This window comes from Falco peregrinus, chromosome 3, assembly GCF_023634155.1.
Source record: "Falco peregrinus isolate bFalPer1 chromosome 3, bFalPer1.pri, whole genome shotgun sequence".
Lineage (NCBI taxonomy): Eukaryota > Metazoa > Chordata > Aves > Falconiformes > Falconidae > Falco > Falco peregrinus.
Window position 1 is genome coordinate 77,728,101 of NC_073723.1, and position 20,351 is coordinate 77,748,451.

General features: G+C 42.1%; 1 protein-coding gene across 3 annotated transcripts in view; it reads left to right on the forward strand.

The window, feature by feature from the left end:
• Positions 1–1,975: 1,975 nt before the first annotated feature.
• GALNT1 (polypeptide N-acetylgalactosaminyltransferase 1) overlaps positions 1,976–20,351 on the forward strand; it is a 92,736-nt gene continuing 74,360 nt past the window's right edge. For 2 of the 3 annotated variants that reach the window (XM_055800700.1, XM_055800702.1), the window contains exon 1: positions 1,976–2,527. The gene's annotated coding sequence lies outside the window, so the exon portion shown is untranslated. The remainder of the gene's footprint in view (positions 2,528–20,351) is intronic. The other variant, XM_055800703.1, reaches the window with a different exon arrangement.

Sequence of the window (20,351 nt, forward strand, 5' to 3'; positions counted from 1 at the left end):
AGGCAGCTCTATAGTTCTTGCACTGGCGTGTGTTACCGCTCACCGGGAAGCTGCCTGTTGTAGTACGCAGTCCCTGGTGAATGTATCAGCTGAGCAATACAGCAAAGCTCAAACACTGAAGTTGTTTAAGCACACAAGGAATCCCATTCAGCTCATTGAGGGTGAACACATGTGCGAGTCCTGCGCTGGGCGAAGAATGCCTCCTTGTCCTACTGTTTATGCATTGGCTACCTTGGTATTTTTACACGCATGTTTACTCTGTCACCTAGCTACAATTTTTAGCATTTTTCAAAATGTTTTTTACTAGAACTACGTCAGTCAACATTAGTCAAAGCCACTTTTAGTCTATTCCTTGGCTTACCCTGGCTAGATGTCTCCTCTCCTCAGGAATCCATCATCCACTTTTGACTGTCCCCAGCGAGGGAGGAACAGGCAGATGGAGTCCAAGTGCAACCACTGTGCTGCTGCCTGTCTCATCCTGCTTAGAGATGCTGGGGCTGAAATATCTTCTTTAGCAATTGCAAAAGTAGGCAAGTATACAGCTGTCAAAATATGCGTGCATCAAAATACATGGAGAAACAGGATTCTGTATGCTCTCTGCCCAGCAAACCAAGGACTCATCCTCAACAGGTCTGTGGGGGCACACAAGGATTCGGAACTTGCTGGGTTTGTCTGAAGAAAAAATGTCCCAAAGGAATAGCTGGGAAACCTAAGTGCCTTTAGAAAAAGGCCTAAGTTACTTCTGAGAGAGGCAGGAGCAAGGAGCACTTGCGTATGTGGCAAAGAGTAAGAAAATGAATCTTGGGGTTAGACAAAATAAAAATACCATAGGGGTAGTGGCAGCTGCAAGTGTGTGGTGGGTAAAGGACTAGAACGAGTCAGCATCTGAACAGAAACAGCTTTGAAGAGAGAAATAAATGGAAGCACCAGCAAAAAAACCCCGTCGATATAGCAGTGTTCGGCACTCACCTAACTTGGTCTGCACACTGTCTTTATTTTTTTTTCCTTTCCACGTTTAAATTGTATTTAGAATATAGGGTTTCTGCCAAGGAACTTGTTAAATATGTTTATAATGAGCACAGCATGGGTTTTGGGTTCTGTAAACAAATACCTCTTTAAAACTATACATCATTTCAGAGACTTTAAGATTCACTCGTCAAGGAACCCCAGCGTTTCCTTCGCTGAAAACTTTGCTAGTTGGACCTTTTAAAGAGGGCACACAATCTTTGATCTATAAACTTTAAAAAGCCGAATTTAAGAGTAGGGAAAAACAATTCCCAGAATTCAAGTGTCAAAATATGTCTCGAGGGGGGTTTGGAAGTGATTTCCCAGCTGTGTAAAATAACCCCTGCACACAAACGCTGGTACAGGGCACACTGTCACCCTTCGATGCTGCAACGGGCCGCACGCCCGCGGCCAGCGCCTGGCGCGGGGGGCACCGCTCGGAGGGGCCTGGCACGGCCCGGCGCGACGTTTCGCTCAGCCCCGGGCCCCCAGACCTCCTTTCGGCGGGCGCAGCGGGTGCCCGCACCGCACCGGCCCGCGCCCCACCAGCCGTTCGCCCCGCGCGGAGCCACAGCCCCCGCGCGAGGCACGGCCGCCCGCCGCGCCGCGCCGCCACAGGGCTGGGGGGCGCGGGCCCGCGACGCGCGCACCCGCCTCCTTGGCGGGAACCGGGCGAGGCGAGCGCGCCCGGCGGGGGGGCGGGGGGGCAGAGCTGCCGGCGGCCGCCAGCGCCGCCGTACCGGGGCGGGCACACGCGCCGGCCGCGCGCCACGGTCCGTCCCTCCCCGCGCCGCCGGGTGCCCCCGCACATCCGGGGTAGCGGCGGGGCGGGGCGGGGCGGGCGCGCGGGGGACGTGTCCGCGCGCCGGGGCGGTGACCGCCCCTTTCCCTGCGCCCGCCCCCCCGCGCCGCCGCCCCCGCGCCGGTGATGGAGCCGCGGCGCTGAGGAGGGCTCGCGCGGCAGCGGCGCGCGCGGGAGGGCGGGCAGGAGCCGCCGGCGGCAGCGGTGGGGCGCGGGGCATGCGGAGCGGGCGCCGCCGGGGGCTGCAGCTGCGGGCTCCGGGGCGCTGAGGGAGGCGGCGGCGCCTCCGCCGGGCTCCGTGCGACCGCGCCGCTGCGCCCGGAGCGCGGTTCCCGGCAGCCGCAGGAAGAGGGGGGCCGAGGCGGCGGCGGCGGCGCGGCGCTACCTCCCCGTCCGCGAAACCAGGCGGCGAGCGGAGGCGCCGGTTCCCCGCGGCTGTAGCGGCGGCGGCGGCCGCCGGCGGCAGCCCGGCTGCGCGACGGCAACGGCGGCCGCGCCTCAACTTGGTGCGAGGTAGCGGCCGCCGCGACGAGTGGCCGGTGCGCGGTTCGTGCCCGTCCCCGCCGCCGCCCGGAGGATTTACCCTGCGGGACTCTCCGCCCCGGGCGCACGGTGACAGGCGCAGCAGCGGCGGGGCCGGCGGCGTCCGTTGCCTCCCGCCAGCGGCCGGCCGGCCGGCCGTCCTCCGCCGGCCGCCCCGCAGCGGCAGAGAGGGCCGAGGTGAGTGCGGGCTCCGGGCGCCTCGGGTTCCGCTTCCCCTCCGCGCTGCCGCCCCGCGGCTCGGGGGAAGGGCAGCGTCGGGCTTCTTCCCCCCTCCGGCCGCCGGCGGGGGAGCCGCCGCCTCGGCCCCTCGCCGCTTCCTCCCCGCCGGGCGGCCGGAGGAGCGGGGCGGCCCCGCCGCGGTGCCTGCTCGGGGGGCAGCCGTGGGGGGAGCGGGGCGGGGGGCCGGGCACACGCCGCCTGCGCGCTGCCTGCCGGCGGCTCCTGGGCGGCCGCTGGCCGGGGAAGGGGGCGGGCGGGGGCTGGGGTGTCCCGTTGCTGCTTCCAAGGGCTCGGGGGGCTGCGGCGTGTCGGCAGCCTCCGGGAGCGCGTGTGTGTGTGTGTGAGCACCGGGGCAGCATCCCCGGCCGTACCGCGGCACCGCTGTCACATCAAGTTCGATCACTTAATGTTTATTACATAACATGTGACTAATATTTTAGACTTTGTCTTATCTGCCGGAATCCGGATCAACCTTATTTATTTCCTTTTTAATTTATAAAGCTGACTGAAGAGGGTCGGGGGAACTAAGGCTCCCGTTCCAAGCAGTTGCCTAAAAGCAAATTAGTTTTCATGTGACTTTACCCGTGTGAACAGAGGGTTACAGCCTGCTTTCTCTCCAAGAAAGCAGAAGTGTGCGTCGTCTGTCCCCCCTCCCCGTTTATTATTAAATACGGTCAAGTTTCTTTAGGTCCTTCTTGTTTTTAGCAGTCTCTAGAACCTGCCGCTTCATAAACTTACAGGGTGAGATACTGAAATAGAAACTGATTTTTGTGCAGCAGCTGCTGAGAGAAATAACTTTTATGGCGATGAACAGGAGTGAACCAGCCTCTTCTGTTTACATAAATGATGTTGGCACTACATGAACTGTAAATGAACATAGCCAACAGCTGTGCAAACCAAAACTATGTAACTGACCATGTATTTTTATACACTGCTATTCTCAACTTTGTTCCTTTGCAAAGGCAGCGAAAATCATGCTACTCTGAACGCTTGGAACACCACAGAACTAGTTTTTCTTGTAAATACAAAGGATTGCTTATATTGGAGAAAGCATTTCACTTTCTGGTGCCAGCTTCATCTTTTTCTGTGACTTGGAATTTTGTCCATGTGCTCCTGTGATGTTGGCCTGCCTTAAGTGGTATTGTTAGTGCTTTGAATTTGGATTTGCTGCATTTTAGCAGGCTTACCTTATCTGTAAAATGCAAATGCACATCAGAGAGAAATATTCTTCGAATGATTGTTGATAGGGAGATTGTGGCAGCATGATCGTCTTCAGAAAAATGATATGAATGGTACCTGGCAAGGACACCACATGCAAGCCACCCTTGAGATCAAGGTGATAATGATAACACTTGGACTATTATTGGATGCTGCCTGGCTTTTCAGAATTGTAAGCTGCGTGAGTGAGGATACCTTGTTTCTCATATATACCTTGTTCCTGTAGGAATAGGGCAATTCAAAGATGCTAATGAAAGTCATGAAAATGTTTTAAAAATACTGTGTGACAGTCACTGCATAGCCTAGTGGTGAGGCAGTACTGTTTCACTTTTATACAAAGATTTATTCCTCCCCCCTCATCATCTCAAACTAGATTTGCTCAAATGAGTTCAGCAATAAGGTATAAAAAGAATGGAGGTAATTTAGAATAAATTTCAGTGCCAAGTTGCTGCTTTAGCAAAACAGTACCCTACTGTCCTTTCTTTGTTGTGTGTATGGTGGTAAACTATACGTTAGCTGTAAATTTGTTAAATATTTTTTTTCTGTTATGGAAAGGGCATGATGTTTGTCTTGGGATGAGAACAAACAATAGCTCCAGGGACACTCATTTAAAAACAGGGTGCTTCCAAATACTTAAATAATTTGAATATTGTTTACATTATATTTAGTTCAAGAGACAAGATTCTTGACAGATTTTGTTAGTGATTTTTTTTTTTTTTTGTAGTACACATGATAAGTCTCAGACTATTCATCTGGCACAAAAGTTTGATTCACAGGACCAAAATGGTCTGATCTTTGGCTCTGCAGTCCTCCCAGGTCTGTTTCATTAGGTTTCTTCTATGTGGAAGTGCAGGAACTATCTTTAGATGCAAGTTGACCTGTGCTGGGAGCCTTCACTGCTTACAAGGAAAAGGACTGGCCTACAAATTGAAATAGAACTATTTTTTTTAATATATATATAAGATGCATTAAAATGCCTTTTAGCAGTTGGACTGGTGCTGTTTCACACTTAAGAACTAATCACTTTATCAAGAATTTTTGAGTTCTTTTATTTGTCTTAAACTATTAACCAAAATCTGGAAGTCTGTAGTGCTGTTCAGGACAAGTTGTAGTGTGTGTTTTGCATTCCAGTGTTGCTCTTCAGGACCTTGATTTTTAAAGTTTATTTGGGCGGTGGTGTTTTGGGAGTGTTCCTCCTGTGTCGTCCCCCTGCCCCACAGGTCCAACATGGTGATTTTAGCATTGAAATTGTGGCAGTGGGGTTTATTTGGAGTTCATCTAGATGAATAGCTTGTAGCAGATACAAGAAGTGTTAAAGGAAGCAAATGTTGAATACTTCTGTTATGGTATGGATCTTATACTTCATAGAAGTAGTCATGGATCCTTAAACGTGATGTTCATCATCCCAGTCTAGTTTTCTGTGCTGCTTTGACTGTTGGCAGATTCTTTATTATAAAGATGGACTAGAAATTACTTTGAATATTTAATTAAGCATTGCATCAAAAAAAGCATACCTCTGAACTGTATACTTCCCACTTTCACTGAGCAGCATCTGAATTTTTGGTGTAAATTATTTCCTTTCTATCTATGTTGTTAAGTCTACTTATACCCATGCATTTTTTCATGTCTTGCTTTGTGATTCTTTGTATTAACAGTACTAATTTCTAATTCTCCACCTAATCTAATACTGTAGCAGCTTTTTTTAAGTAAAGATTGAGAATGAAGCACTAGTTTTATATGAAGATACCACAGTTCTGCGAGTGCTTACCATTGCTTCTTTTGAATCTTTTGAATTCTGATACTTTTAATTTTCAACAGCTATGTTCTCATATTGAACAGAGATCTTTCTTGAGTTCCACAGGGATGCTTGTAATCCTCTTGTTTGTACTAGGTCTGCTTAATTTAGAAGGCTGCTGACCATACTAATAATTCTGTCTTTACCTTTCAGTGACACTTCTTCTGCATTTATTAATATTGAATTTTACTTGCTGCTTTGTTACCTGTCCATCATGGTTGAACTTTGTTTTCTGTACTTGACTAACCTACATAACTGTTAACTTTTTTTACTTTCTTTTTCAGATCATTAGTGCCTTTAAATGTTGCTTGCTTTATGGATCCTTGAAGCATCCTGCTGATACCCTTTTGCTGTGTTGAAGTTTGTGAATTCATAGTCCAAGCTTCCTGTTTCTTAGCTAGGGATAAACCAAAATATTTAAAGCAAAATATAACAGAAATCTGCAAGATATATCTGCAGTGCTGTAATCATCACTTTTATTTAACTTTTAGCACCAAATATTTTCTTGCCAATAGTGTTCTAAATTTAACATCCCCAAATAAAATGTTTTAGCTGTGTGATTGTCGTAAAAGCATTTTGACACCATCTTCCACTAATTCTGGCAAAGCATTTTTTCCCTTTTACAGTCTTTCTAGCAAGCTTAATCCATTATGTGAAATTGGCCCATCATAAAAATCAATGGAATTGATATACTTTTACCTAATGTATTAAAGAGCTGGCTAATTGCTCTATTATTCACTTTTTGATCACTTAAATATGGTTTTGTGCTATGAAATATGAGGATTCTTAAGGGGCATTTACTTTTTGGCTGAATTAGAAGCTTGTGACTTTGAGCACTGCATAAATATCTTGCGCATGTACTGTTGTAGTAACTCCCGACTCATTGAGGCATTCTTACCATCAGGTTCACATAAAGGTCTGGTTATAATCCACTAAAGAGAATTACTTGAATTCTAAAGCCCTGGATTATGCAGGTTACTTGGTGGTTTGTAGTTTCTTGTAGGAAATGTAACTTTCTAAGAAACATAGAAACATTTAGATTGGAAAAGACTTTCGAAATCAGCAAGTCCAACTGTTAACCCAGGATTGCCCAGTCCATCACTAAACCATGCCTCTAAGCACTGCTTCTACGCGTTTTGTAAATACCTCCAAGGGGGGATGGGATTCCACCACCCCCCTGGGCAGCCTGTTCCAGTGCTTGATCACCCTTTCAGTGAAGACATTTTTCCTAATATCCAATATAAACCTCCCCTTTTGTAATTTCAGGCTGTTTCCTCTTGTTCTGTTGCTTGTTATATGGGAGAAGAGACTAACACCCAGCTGCCTGTAGCCTCCTTTCAGGTAGTTGTAGAGAGTCTTCCCTCCATGCTAAACAATGCCAGTTCCCTCAGCTGCTTCTCATAAGACTTGTTCTCTACACCCTTCACCAGCCTTGTTGCCCATCTCTGGACAAGCTCCAGCCCGTCTACATCCCGTTTGGAGTGAGGGCCCCAAACTGAACACAGTATTGTAGGTGCGACGTCCACAGTGCTGAGTGCAGGGGGGCGATCACTGCCCTGGTCCTGCTGGCCACACTGTTTCTGATACAAGCCAGGGTGCTGTTGGCTGCCTTGGCCCCCTGGGCACACTGCTGGCCCATGTTCAGCCAGCCATCAGCCAGCACCCCCAGGGCCTTTCCCACCAGGCAGCTTTGCAGCCGCTCTTCCCCAGGCCTGTAGCGCTGTGTGGGGTGGTTGTGCCCCAGGTGCAGGACCCGGCACTTCTCCTGGTGGAACCTCATACAATTGGCCTTGGCCCATCAGTCCAGCCTGTCCAGATCCCTCCGCAGAACCTTCCTGCCCTCCAGCAGATCAACACTCCTGCCCAGCTTGGCGTCATCTGCAATTTACTGAGGTTTCGCTCTATTCCCTCATCCAGATTGTCGCTGAAGGTATTAATCAGGACTGGCCCCAGCACTGAGCCCCGGGGAACGCCACTGGTGGCCTGCTGCCAGCTGAATGTAGCTCCATTCACCACCGGTCTTTGGGCTTGGCTGTCCAGCCAGTTTTTAACCCAGTGTAGAGTACACCCATTCAAGGCATGAGCAGCCAGTTTCTCCAGGAGAATGGTGTGGGAGGTGGTGTCAGAGGCTTTACTGATGTCCAGCCTTTCCTTCATCTACAAGGCAGGTCACCTTGTCATAGAAGGAGATTGGATTTGGCAAGCAGGACCTGCCTTTCATAACCCCATGCTGGCTGGATCTGATCCCCTGGCTGTCCTGCACGTACTGTATGGTGGTGCTCAGGATGACCATTTCCGTAACCTTCCCTGGCACCGAGGTCAGTCTGACAGGCCTGTAGTTCCCTGGATCCTCCTTCCTGCCTTTCTTGTAGATGGATGTCACATTGGCTGACCCCCAGTCTTCTGGGACCTCTCCAGTGTGCCAGAGCTGTTGATAAATGATGTAGAGTGGCTTGGTGAGCTGCTCCACCAGCTCCCTCAGTACCCTCAGGTGGATCCCATCTGGCCCCATAGACTGGTGCATGTCTGAGTGGAGCAGCAGGTCACTGACCCTTTCCTCCTGGACTGTGGGGACTTCATTCTGCTCCTCATCCCTCTCTTCCAGCTCAGGGATCAGAGTACCCAGAGGGAAGCTGGATTTGCTATGAAAGACTGAGGCAAAGAAAGCTTTAAGTATCTCAGCCTTTTCCTCATCCAACATGTGGCAATGATCCCCTCTGCATCTAAAAAAGGATGAAGTTTATCCTTGGCTCTTTGATTCCTCGTGTCGTTGTTTGAAGGGCCAATGGAATTGAACAGTTAACATAAAGGTGTGTTTAACTGATAGCCTCTGTTGTCACTGAAAGCAGATGTGCTTGGAGACTTGGTCACTTAAGAGTAGGTACACTTGATAAGGTGGTCTCCCTAGATTGTCTCTTGATACCGCTTACTATCCTTGCTTCTGTGATTCAGGGATTTATTTTCAGTCATTAAAATAACCCACTGCTTTTTGTTTTTCTTCCCTTATCTTATTCTGCCTTTAAATGGTAGGTGTGGTATGGAACTTGATTGTTAAGTGGCTTCAGAACTTTTTTTTTTGCTGAGGTATTTGGTTTTGGTATTGGAGTGGCCACCTCTATTTTTCTGTGGAATTCAAAAGTTATCCTCAGCAGTCAATGCTTTGTAATGGTGCCTTTTCACTGGAATCAGCGTTAAATGACCACTGCAGTTTTCATTGATAGTTTCAGCTTGTGTATTTTTCCTGTATTAACAGTTCTTTTCCAGCATTTAAGACTGATATACAGGTAGGGTTATTAAGCACTGTTTGTGTTGTAGACTGCTATTCTGCATAATCTGATTGTACTTAAGACATTTGTGTGTGTTCTTCTGTGAGAAGTTACTCTAGTGAAGAACAGTATACAGCAGCAGCAGTTTGCTGCTGTGGAAGTTCAGACTGTGGGACAAGCTGATGTACAGCTGCTGTGAAATTCATTCCTAGTCGAGGAGGGAAGTGTTTTCATACTTTTTTTTTTTTCCCCTCCTTGTGCCATGCTAGTATCAACTTTCAGAAACTTTACTCTCTTAGAAAACTTAGCCAAAAGATAAGCCAGTTCAGTGTTCTGCTGTCTGGCTGAAAGAGCATTAGTGTCCTTTGGAGGCAGGTGTGAACTAGTCCTCTGTTCCATAACACTTGTCTTGCTTTTAAAAAAATTACAAGCTAGTGTAATACTGTAAATGTTTTGGAAAGCCTACTTTAGTTTCACTAGTGCTAATATTGGTTAAGCTGTGCAAGTGGTAGAGTCTCTAGGAATTGTTTTTTGGTGGGATTTCTTACTGTAGACAAACTTTGCATTTTTTATACAAATACTGTTTTGTACTGGGGTGCAGTACTATTTTCATGTTGAGTTCCAATATTTCTTCATGTTAAGAGAATTCCTGATGTGTAAGTGAAGTCATGTGACAAAATTTGTAATCCTAGTTATGTGGAACATTTGAATCGGGATGACATTCAACATCCAAGTTGCCTGTGAAAACTTGTTACAGGCAAGTGAGAGGGTACATAATTTTCTCTGACTTTTTTTTTACAGTGCATCAGAGTAGACTCCAGAGCTTCAGCTGGTGCTTTACATCAGCCACAAGAATTATGATAATATCACAGTTAAATATTAAATAAATACAGAACATTAAGTAGTTCTACAGGAGACAAGGAATACTAGCTTTATTTTACGGTCACAACATGGTGAAGGTCAACAGAGCCTGAAGAACTTGAATCCAAATTTGTTGACTTTTCTGTAGCCGCAGGTCATCATTATCATCTCTTTTCCCATGCGGTCTGTATGCTGGCAATGCTTTAGCGCCAATTGTGAATGATAACCAGAATTACACTGAAAATTAAGAGGGAAGTGATATTACCGGGAATTCTTCCAGGGAGAGGGAAACCAATGTTTTTTTTGGAGGTCTCTGTGAGGAACACACCAGGGGATGGGAATATTGGTGAAGGTCAATTGTCAGTGTGGAGAGAGATTTGGAAGTGCTCATTGCATATCTGAATGGAGAAGCTGACTGAAAAGCTAACTGAGAAATGGATCAAATGACCATGGACCTCTGTAAAGAGAAAGAGATCTCTAGTACTGGTCTTAATCAAATGTCTCCGCAACAGTGTTCTAAAATTAGTTTAACTAAAGAGGCCAGGATGAGTAAGGACTAAGACCAAACATAAAGCTGTCTCTCACTCCAGCCAAAAGTGGATGACAAGCAGATGTGATTTCATGTGGTCAGTTCTTAACTTTGCTAGGTGATGCTTTTAACACTGCCCCCCCCCCCTCCAAAAAAAAAAAACAACCACCACCCACCCACAAGTACAATAGACTTCTGAATCTTCAGATGGTCCAAGTGCAAGTTAGTGGTAGGTGAAAAAAAACAGGACTGGTCAGAGCTGTGCTTTCACTCTGTGATATTTATCAGTTTGATTACCATTATGAATAATTTAGCATTAAGAACAAGCTGGGCTCTTATGATGTATCCTGTTCATGATGTTTCTGCACTAAATACATTGAAGAGAGAACATTCACTGATGGGGCATTTTTAAACTATCTTTAAGGACTCATTTAAGTTAAAATTAAACTAATGGATTTATTTAATTTTCAGTTCATTGTGTACTCAGGGTAATTGGAATTGATATACTTTTCAAACACAGAAGCTGAATCCAAATTCTAGATGCAAAATTCAGCTTTGACTATTGTTTCCAGACAGTACTTCTGTAAGAAATTACTTCAATTTCTGATTGCAATGCTACTTTAAATGTCCAGTTTGTGAGTTAGTGACTGTAGTGAAGAGGGTAGGGATGCATTTCCACAGAAGGTGGTTTTTTTAAGTCCAATTTGTGGTTTTAAACTCTGTCTATAGTATCATGTCAACAAAATTCATGTCTGCTCTCTTTATCTTTGAAAAAATGGTTGAAGACGACATACCAGAGCAGTCCTGTTCCAAAGAGATACTTGGAACAACAGGTATACTTCAAATAGCCAAAAGCACCCCACTCTTGCAGGCAGTGTGTGACTTAGTTTGCCCCTTTTCCAATATACTCTTGCAATTTTTTCTTCAGGGGTGGCTGATCAGAAGTTTAAGAAATACAGATACTTAAACCACTAGTAGTTTAATAAACCTTTTTTGTTTTCATTTTTCAAATTCTGGAGGTAGTGTGGACATGTACACATCGTACTATAAATATTAAGCTTCCTGAAATGCAGAAGTACGGCAGTTTAAATATGTTTATTTGAAATATATATTTCAAAAACCCGAAATTCACCCCTTAAGGCCCTCTGCCTGCAAAGAGAGATTACAAAATTGAAGTCCCTTTTCAGTCTGACGCTTCCAAATATTAGATTTTGTTGTTTATTTTCCTGAACGGAAAGTCTCAAACAGCATGAAAAATACAAAGTTGTTCAGTTCAGTAACTTTACAGAGTAGGAAAGCACAGTAGCACCTTCAGGAGCCCTAATGCAGTTTACACATTAGACACTCTTTGTAACTTCTTGCATGCTTTGAAAGGCCTTTAGATTCATATCACGACTTATTCCTTGCTCCAGTGCTGTTCATGTATAAAAAGGGTTACAGATGGGATAGGAAAGTCCAGTAAGTTAACCTTGCATTTGCTTAAGACTTTGCTTTAAGTGTCTGGCCTCTTTAAAGAACAGACTGGTAATGTTTTGGAAATGTGGTCTAAGATAACTGTGGGAAAACAACTCCAAGCTGCTCAGTGGTCCCTTTTCTTCAACTTCTGCTGTGGTTTATTTGGGCACTGAAGTGGATAGGGAGAATAATGTGACAGGAAGGATGCACAGGAATTCTTTATTCTTTGTAAAAGCTCAAGTTCCCTGCTAAAGCAGAACAAAATAGGGCAGCTGCTGCTATGTTAGATGGCATAATCAAAAAAAATGGTTTGGTTTTTTTTTCAGTTCAGATTGGTTTTGATGTATGGCATCACAAGTTTTATGAACATTGGACTTAAATATTTTCAAAGTGTATAGATCAACACCATCCTTATGGACTTTCAGCTGTGCAGAGTTCCAGAAGTAAATGGCTGATAATCTTGCCTTCAAATAACTCCAGTGGGCTGAGAGCTTAAAAAGTATTGGTAGTGTACCTTTAGAAAAAAATAGTGTTCATTATAGGTTTTATATGCTCTAAAATATGTATTTGATGTTCGACTGTGAATAGATTAATTGAATTGCTGGGAGCTGCATTAATATTTTATCAAGTCTAAAATAATTTGTATGTTTGTAGTTGAAATACTACTTTGTTGTACAGATTGTTAAAGAATGAGGAAACCTTTGGTACTGTGACTGTCCAGTAACACTAACAGACTCCTGCTGAAAATATTGAACAATCAATCAACTCTTGTAGAAGTGTAGTTGGAAGAACGACGCTGAAATGTAGTACAGCAGAATCAGAGTTACTCTGACAAAAGCATCTGAAAAAAAATTCAACTTATATATTCAGAAGGCATATGGTATAGTCATTAAAAGTCAAATACTTTTTTTTTTTTTGGTATTACGAATTCAAGTACTATTTCATGATATTATTCACATTATTCTGCTATGGTGTCATGTCATCAAATGAAAAAGGGTATTTAAAAATGAATAAGCTGAAGAGTCCAGTGAGTAACAGAACTGGTTAGAACATTTTAAAGCAACATGCACCTTGTGTATGCGTACTCAACGCAAAACTTTTTTCTCTATCAGAATAGGCTGTCAGGCTATATAATAACTAATTTTGCACTGCAGTTCTAAATCATAAAAACATAAATCTTGAGTAGTTAATAATAAAAAATGTAAGTTAACCAATGCCCCAAAATTCCCAAGTAATCTTGTATATAGAATTTGTTAAATCTTTAAAAAAGAAACCCTGCAAAACCCAGAAAACCAAACCCTCTGTTTCTGGAAGTTACGTATTTTCTTTCCTGCCTTCCTTCCTCTCTTCCTCATGTTTCTATCTTTTAGTTCCTTTTAGATTTTGCAGAGTTGTCAAATCACATCTTTTATTTTGCCTTTCCATGTCCAGGAAAGCTAATCACTCTTCTGCAACCAGTTAATGCTTGAAATCTGCTGTGCGCAAGAAACCAATTGTCCTGATCTCAGCTGTGATCTGATTCACAGAAGTACAATAATATGTAATTTTCTTGCTCTGCATTATAGCAAAGCTTTTTTATGGAGCTTTAGACTGTCATGAGTATTGGTTTTTTCCTCAAAATTTTACTTTTCCAAACACACTAAGAACTTCCTAGAGCTGAAACAACGGTTTCTGTATATTTGAAAGACATCTAAGGACTCTTTTCAACCATGTTTTCCTTTATTGAAAACTTCATAAAACATTTTGGCTTCTGCCAGGAAAACAATGCCTTTAATTTTTTATAGCATACCTCATGTTATTTGCAGTAGAGTTGAATAGCACTGAGTTGTGGTCACTCGTTTGCACTAATCCACTAGCTGCAATCACTAGCATTTTTGAACAAAGAATCCACAATGGGATGGTTTTTAAAATGAGCAGGCTTTCTTTATTGTCACTTCTATGCAGAAGAGCCCAGACTTAAATAGCATGCAAGTCAGGCACTGATTTTGAAATCAAATATTTGACCTTGGGATCCTCGTAGCTAACTTTTCAACTCTGAGGCTGTAAAAATATGTGATACCAACTTTCTTATAATGAAACTATCTTTTGTTGTGGCGGCTAATGAAATTATGATTCACTGCCACTTCCGTCTGCAGGGATGAGTATTTTTATGGAGCAGAAACAAGAACAATTTATTGTTATTCTAAGGGACTGTGTGTGTTTATGTATCTGTCACTTGTAAAATGCTGGCTAATTGTTAGTTTAAAACAGTTTTTATCAATTACTGTTGTAGCTTAAGTTGTATCAGCTTAAGTTTGCCATAATGTGTGGTTTCTCCATGTTTTCCTTTTCTTTGAATATGTAATGAGTGGTTGGTTGCATCATTAATTCTTATACAGAAGGATGTGGTAATGATTCAAGAATGGCAGCGGAGAAATATATCTGAAAGAAGTGAAAATAATAGAAATTGCTAGTAGTTTGTTTTTTTGGTTATCTAGTTTGACATGTCTTAGAGACCTGGTTGTCTGAAAGTGAAGCTCAACCTTTTTCAGCAAATCATCACTTTTTTCATTTAACTCAAGTATTTCAGAATTAAAATAAAATTATCTCAAAGTCAGCTTACTGAGAATGTTCATTTTAGTGTACTGGTGCCTGGAGAGTATTCAGAAAAGGTGTGAGGTCTTGTATTTTCATTTGCATGCAAATTCTTGACATAATTTAGTTTAATTTAATAGAGATGTTTCAATATATTATGAATAACTTAATGAGTTCCTTTGTGTTTTAACAATGTATGAAACCATTACATAAAAGGTAAACTAGGATATGTCAGGAGAAAGAGACAAGACTTCTTTAAGAGAAAAGTGATGACTGGCATCTTTGAAATAAATTGAAATCTATTTATGGCCAGGCATATTGAAGAGGAAGTGAACACAGTGGCCCAAGTGACAAACACTGTTTAAATGTTTCCAAATCAGAGTCTTGCGGTTTGGAGGAAAGGGAATTAGTTTGGCTCTTTGGTGGCAGCTGGAACTGCTACTGCTTTGGCATCATGAAACTTGTCATGGGGTCGAGCTGACACTTTCAGACACAAGAAGGAGAAAGTTTAGCCAGTCTTATTATGCAAAAAGTTGTTGAAGAATTATCTTTCTTTTCCAAAAGGGCTTTGTTTCAGATGGAGAGGAAAAAAATGATAGTTATTTATAAAAGCTTGAATGCTTAAGGAGAAATATTACTGAAAAGCCTCTAAGCTTATGAAATCAACTGTATATAGATGGAAAATTTTAAGAGACTTCTATCTTAAAACTGTGTATCTGTCTGAAAATCTTTGTATCTACTGTAAATGAAAGGTTATGGAAGAAAAGTGTTCTTTTTGAAGCTGAACAGAAAACAGTATAATAGAGTTATAAATAAACATTTTTTTTTTTTACATGGTTCTTTCAGGAGAAAGGAAAGTAAAGAGACAACTTTAATACACAAAAAGTTTGAAGGACATTTTGAAAAACTTGAAGGCACTTGCTTTGGCTGCATCTGTGTGGATCACATGTCCAGTCTTCAGGAGATGGGAGGGGTGTTTCCCTGGCCACAGCAGCACTGGCTGGGGTCCTGTTCTCCGCCTGCCGGTTGTCTGTTTTCTCATCATGTATCAAATACGGTAACATCATCCCCTGTGACAGTCCTTGTTGTAAAAGCTAATAGTGTTTTCAGGTGAATGCTTGCCCCAGCCAGGAAACAAAAATCCCTTTGGCAGGAGAGGAAATGTTGCCCTTTGAGACAGTTTGATCTCCTGCTCTGTTCACATTTCAGCCCTCTATTGCTCTTTCCCTATACAGACCACTCCCCCACCCCCTATTTGCAGACTGCTTTTAGTTATACTCTATGGGGAAAAGTCGCCAAAATATTAAATTGGCACAAATCGGGAGAAAATTGATGCTGAGGAAGAAGAAAGATAACTCAACAGTTGTCTGTTCTTTCCTAGCCTGCCAGCTCACCAGTGAGCCATGGTTTTGACTGACTGGATGGTATTCTGGAACCTTGGGACAAACCCTGGCATGTGATACCTCTTGCTGATTTGGCAATTAAGAGACATAGGGAAGCTAAAATAGTATCATGTGGGGAATGGATGTTTTGGGAGTGGAGGAATAAAGGAGAGCTTGTAAGGGGCAGCCAGCAGCAAGGTGCTGAGTTTATTGCTCTTCACTGAAATCTGTGGGAGATCAACCCACAAGTTCTACTTTCCACAAGGCAGGATAACTTGTTTTAGCAATGGCTGTTTGCAGATAGACTGTGATTTATTTGTAAGCATCCGCGTTCCAACAGATATTTTTCAGTGTGCTGCACCTCCTACTGCAGCGGGTCCTTTTAAACTGTAAGAAAGTAGCCAGCTGCTGCTACAGGGTAGGTTTTCTAGAAGAACATAGTGGTCAAAGTTAAACCGCTTTGCTTGTAGTAATGAGTAGTTGGTCATATTTCTTTTCCCTGACACAAAGTTTCAACAGTTTGGTTGTGAACTCTCGGTCTGAATTCACTGAATGTGTGTGTGTTTTTTAAATTTTTGTTTCTTTAATGGGAATAGTTTGAAAGCTGCTTATAGAAGAGATAATTAGCTTATAAAGTGGCTATTTTGGAAGTATACCTTCTCCTGAAAAAACAGAGGAGGAGAACAGACTTCAGACAAGATGAAAAGATTAATGTATTGTTTGTACATCTAAAGTATGTAAGCTGATGTAATTAGGGACAGTGATAACCTAGTTTGTTTACTCTCTGAATACCATGAGGAAAAGGAATGAAAGAAGCTCAATTCATTGTCTTTGTGCTAATATTTTCTACACAAAAATATTAAACTGGATACCTTGCCACACTGGGAAAACTGAGGATTATTTCTTAACAGTGACAGCAACTTGCACAGAAGAGTGGTACGAGAAAATTGATAAAAGCAACTGTCTGCTCAGACTTTCTTCAAATGCAGTTGTTGGATATTTAGTTATGACCTAGTTTCTTTGGTGGACATGTGTTCTAAGCTGTAATGGCACAGAAACTATTAGGAAGGACTTCTTACACTATAAATCATATTCTCCCACCTTCCTGAAGGAATGCTACTAAATGATATGATTTTAGGGGCTTGATGTTACTAAGAAGTGAAATGTTATTGTAAGTGTGGACATATTTTTATTTAATTACCAGAATTAGCTGCTTTTTTCACATTTAATATGTAACATTATAACAACTTCCTTGGCATTAAAAAAAATTAAATCTAAAGAATTGATTGCTTCAAGCCTTGAAATTAATAAATACTAAGAAAAAGCTTAGGTTGTCTTAAGGTGTATTGTAACTATTTTTTCCATTTGATGTTAATGGTATCTGATTCATGTGTTTATGTTGATCTGCCTAATGGGGATTACTTCCCCCGGCCCCAGTTTAGCATATTAACAAAAAAATCGCAGATTACATGTAATATAATACATTCTGTTACACTCAAATTTTCCTTCATTCTGGTAATGTTCAGGGGTCACTGACATTCTTTTCACAGCATTATAAGTAAACCACTGGGTCACAGTATTGAAATACTGTAATTTTGGCTCCTCACCTCGTAATTATTTTTATAAGTATGTAAGATGTAAATGGTCAAAAGCTACACCTCAGCTTGAAAAAAACAAAATGAAATCTCATAATGAGACATTGCTTTGTTGAAGGCTCTTTCAAAGGAGGTACATTGCCTCAAAGTGCAAATGTTTGAGACTGAGGAAGATTGGAACTGGGTGGCATAACTGATGTTACCAAGCATCTTTTTAAGGATTAGAAGTAGTTGAGGGTGGGTCAGAATTAGATGCTTTGATAGCATATGAACAGCTTTGAAATAAAAACTCTGGTACAAGATCCTGTTGATGAGAATAAAGCTGTGATCTCAACTTTCTCTGGACTGAGTAATGTGAAGGAAGCAGCGACATTCCCCTCTTCAGCTTTTTACTTTGCTGCAGCTACAAGCAGCATTGGAGAGTCAGTGCTTTGCCTAAAGGCGTGCGGTGGTGGCTCCAAGTATAGGCAGACAGGAAACTGGGCAGCAAACACCTGTAGGAGAAGGGAACAGAGGAGCTGGCAAGAGATAATAAGGTAGGTGTCTTGTTCTAGAAGATAACAATATTCAGATGGCTAAATAGTATCTTGCCATTTCTTTTTTCAAATAGCGACACGGTTGTGTAGCAAGCTAATTAGTAAAACAGTTAGAAAATCCCTAACTGTTAAGAGAATGTAGGTGTAGTTTAGGGAGTATTTACCAGTTGGCAGGTGAAAGTTTTGACTAGTGTAGTTACCCTGTCTAGTAAGTTTTAGGTAGGAAAAAAATCAACTGGACTTCCATCCTGCCCTTCTTGACTCTGACACGAGTGAAGTTTACTCTTGATATAGAACTTAGTTTTCTTTTTGTGCTTGCTTGTGCTTTCTGGAAATGAAACATAAAAATGGGGGGAAAATGCTTTAAATTCTAAATATTTTGATATAACTCGGGTAAAAGAGGGTAAGCTATGATTAGCAGAAGAGTATCAGTGGGAACTTGGCAAGAAATGGGAGGGGGTTTTATACCCCAGTAAAGTGTAAAGTAGACATACTGTCTGCTTTCGTTTACAGCATAGGGCACACTGTTACAGCCCTGGGGTATGTTGTATTAATTGTTGAGGAGGTAGACAGGACAGTTGATATATTTGGATAAGATGTGATGTCAGTTGAGAGAAAAATTACATGGCACTCCAAAGCAGACTGAGAAGATAGTTATATAAGAAGTTAAATTTACATGCTCTCTACAGACTTGTAGTTTTCTTTTATGTACATGTGCTGAAGATAGCACTGAGCTTTATGTCTTGTACAAACTTTTGTCATACTCATTCTGGATGAGTAAGCAGAATATTGTTGTTAGGATATGGAAGATCAGGTTGAATTTTCCATTCTGTATTTAAAGGGCTTTTGCTGAAAAGACCATATATAAGTCATCATCTGTTTATTTAGAACTTAGTTTCTGGAAGTGTGGAATGCATTTTGGTGCAAATCTAAGAGTAATGTTGACAAGTTACTGGCTTGAGCATACCTGGTTTGTAGAACACTTCAGCTTGCAAAGCAAATAACTCTTCTCAGCATTTGCTATTCTTTTGAAGCTGATGAAGCACTTGAAATGCTACATATAAATTGGTTCTTATTAATTTTATATCAAAGTGATTTGAAGCTAAATGTACATGTATCATACTGTGAAAACGCAGCTTAGGTATTCTGACAAATGGATGGTCTTCTGTTCTGGTGGGAGCCTCTCAGGGAGGTAATCACAAGCCCCAAGTTTTCAGTTGCAGAGAAGGTCTTAAAAATGCTTTTACAGCTGGTACCCGTTCTCTGGTTTAGTTAGTAATGGTGAATTGGATTTTAGTTTTTCAAAAACAGTACGTTTCCCAGTATGCACAGAAAGTTAGTTGATACCTTTCACAGGAGCCAGCATTAAGAAGTGGTTTGCTAAGGGTATGACTTTGTCAAACCGTTTTGCTGAAAGCTGAATGAGTTGGCAGGCTTTGTTTTGGCCTATCATGAGGTGTGCAAAAGTGTTCAGCGCTTCCTGCTTGCTTTTCTTAATGTCACATTAAACATTTCAAGATAAGTGGTTTAAAAGAGTTCTAGTACTTCCAAAAATTTTTCCCATCTGTATAAAGGAATAGTTCAGTGTCAATTGAACAAAAATAATATATTCATATTTCTGTTGCTTCTTATTTAACTGTCTTTTTAAAAGGTGCCTTCTTTCATTTTGGTGCTTGCAGAAGTATTCTATAGTGTAGCGTACCTGCTATCAAATAAAATGTTAAAATTTTATTCTTCTGTAAGTCATGGTTCAATCTGTATCCTGACCTTCCTTTCAACACTGGAAGTACCTAGCCTACTTGTTACACTATTTTGTCGTTAATAACTTTGTTTCTAGGGACTGATTAGAAAGTTAAGCATTCTGAATGTTTTTGTATTCCTGCCTAACTTTTGATGTAACCTAGGATGAGCTTCTAGATGGAAGATTCCCGTTTCATCCCTTTCTAGAATATTCAAACAAGAATTATTCCTCAACTGTCATCCAGCCAGGTGTTTTAGGGAAGCAAGTTTATATAACTGATGTATTTCCAGTTACTGAAAATGCTAAATGGCTGAATTTATATCTGAATAGCTGATGGAGATTTCCAATAGTGAAAGTTTCTCAGACCCTGAAGCGTTCTGCCAGGTGTCAGATTAATAATCCTTCTCTCATTATGTTATGATGTAATTTAGTGTTCCTGGTCCAGCTGCTAAAGTAGCCTTTAAATTGACGTGGAAAGCAGATACAGAATAACTGAAAACCAAACAATTAGAGAAAATAGAAGACATAATTGCCACATAACAGGTCTGTTGAGATTTAGTGTAACAACAATGGCAAGTCTCAAAATTGAAAAATTAGGTTGTTAACTTCGTGACTGTGCCAGTCTGCCACTGCTGCTGAAGTAAACAGTCTTTTCCTGGCCATACTTTCTCTTCCTTAGGCATGTATTGTGAAATATATTGCAAAATTTTCTGGATTGCAGTACGTTTCTGTGCTAAATTAGTTCTAACCTGTACACAAACATGGTGATGTCAGGAAGGAGTGTAGGGATAGAAGCAAATGCTTAGGGACTAGGAGATGTTATTATGCAC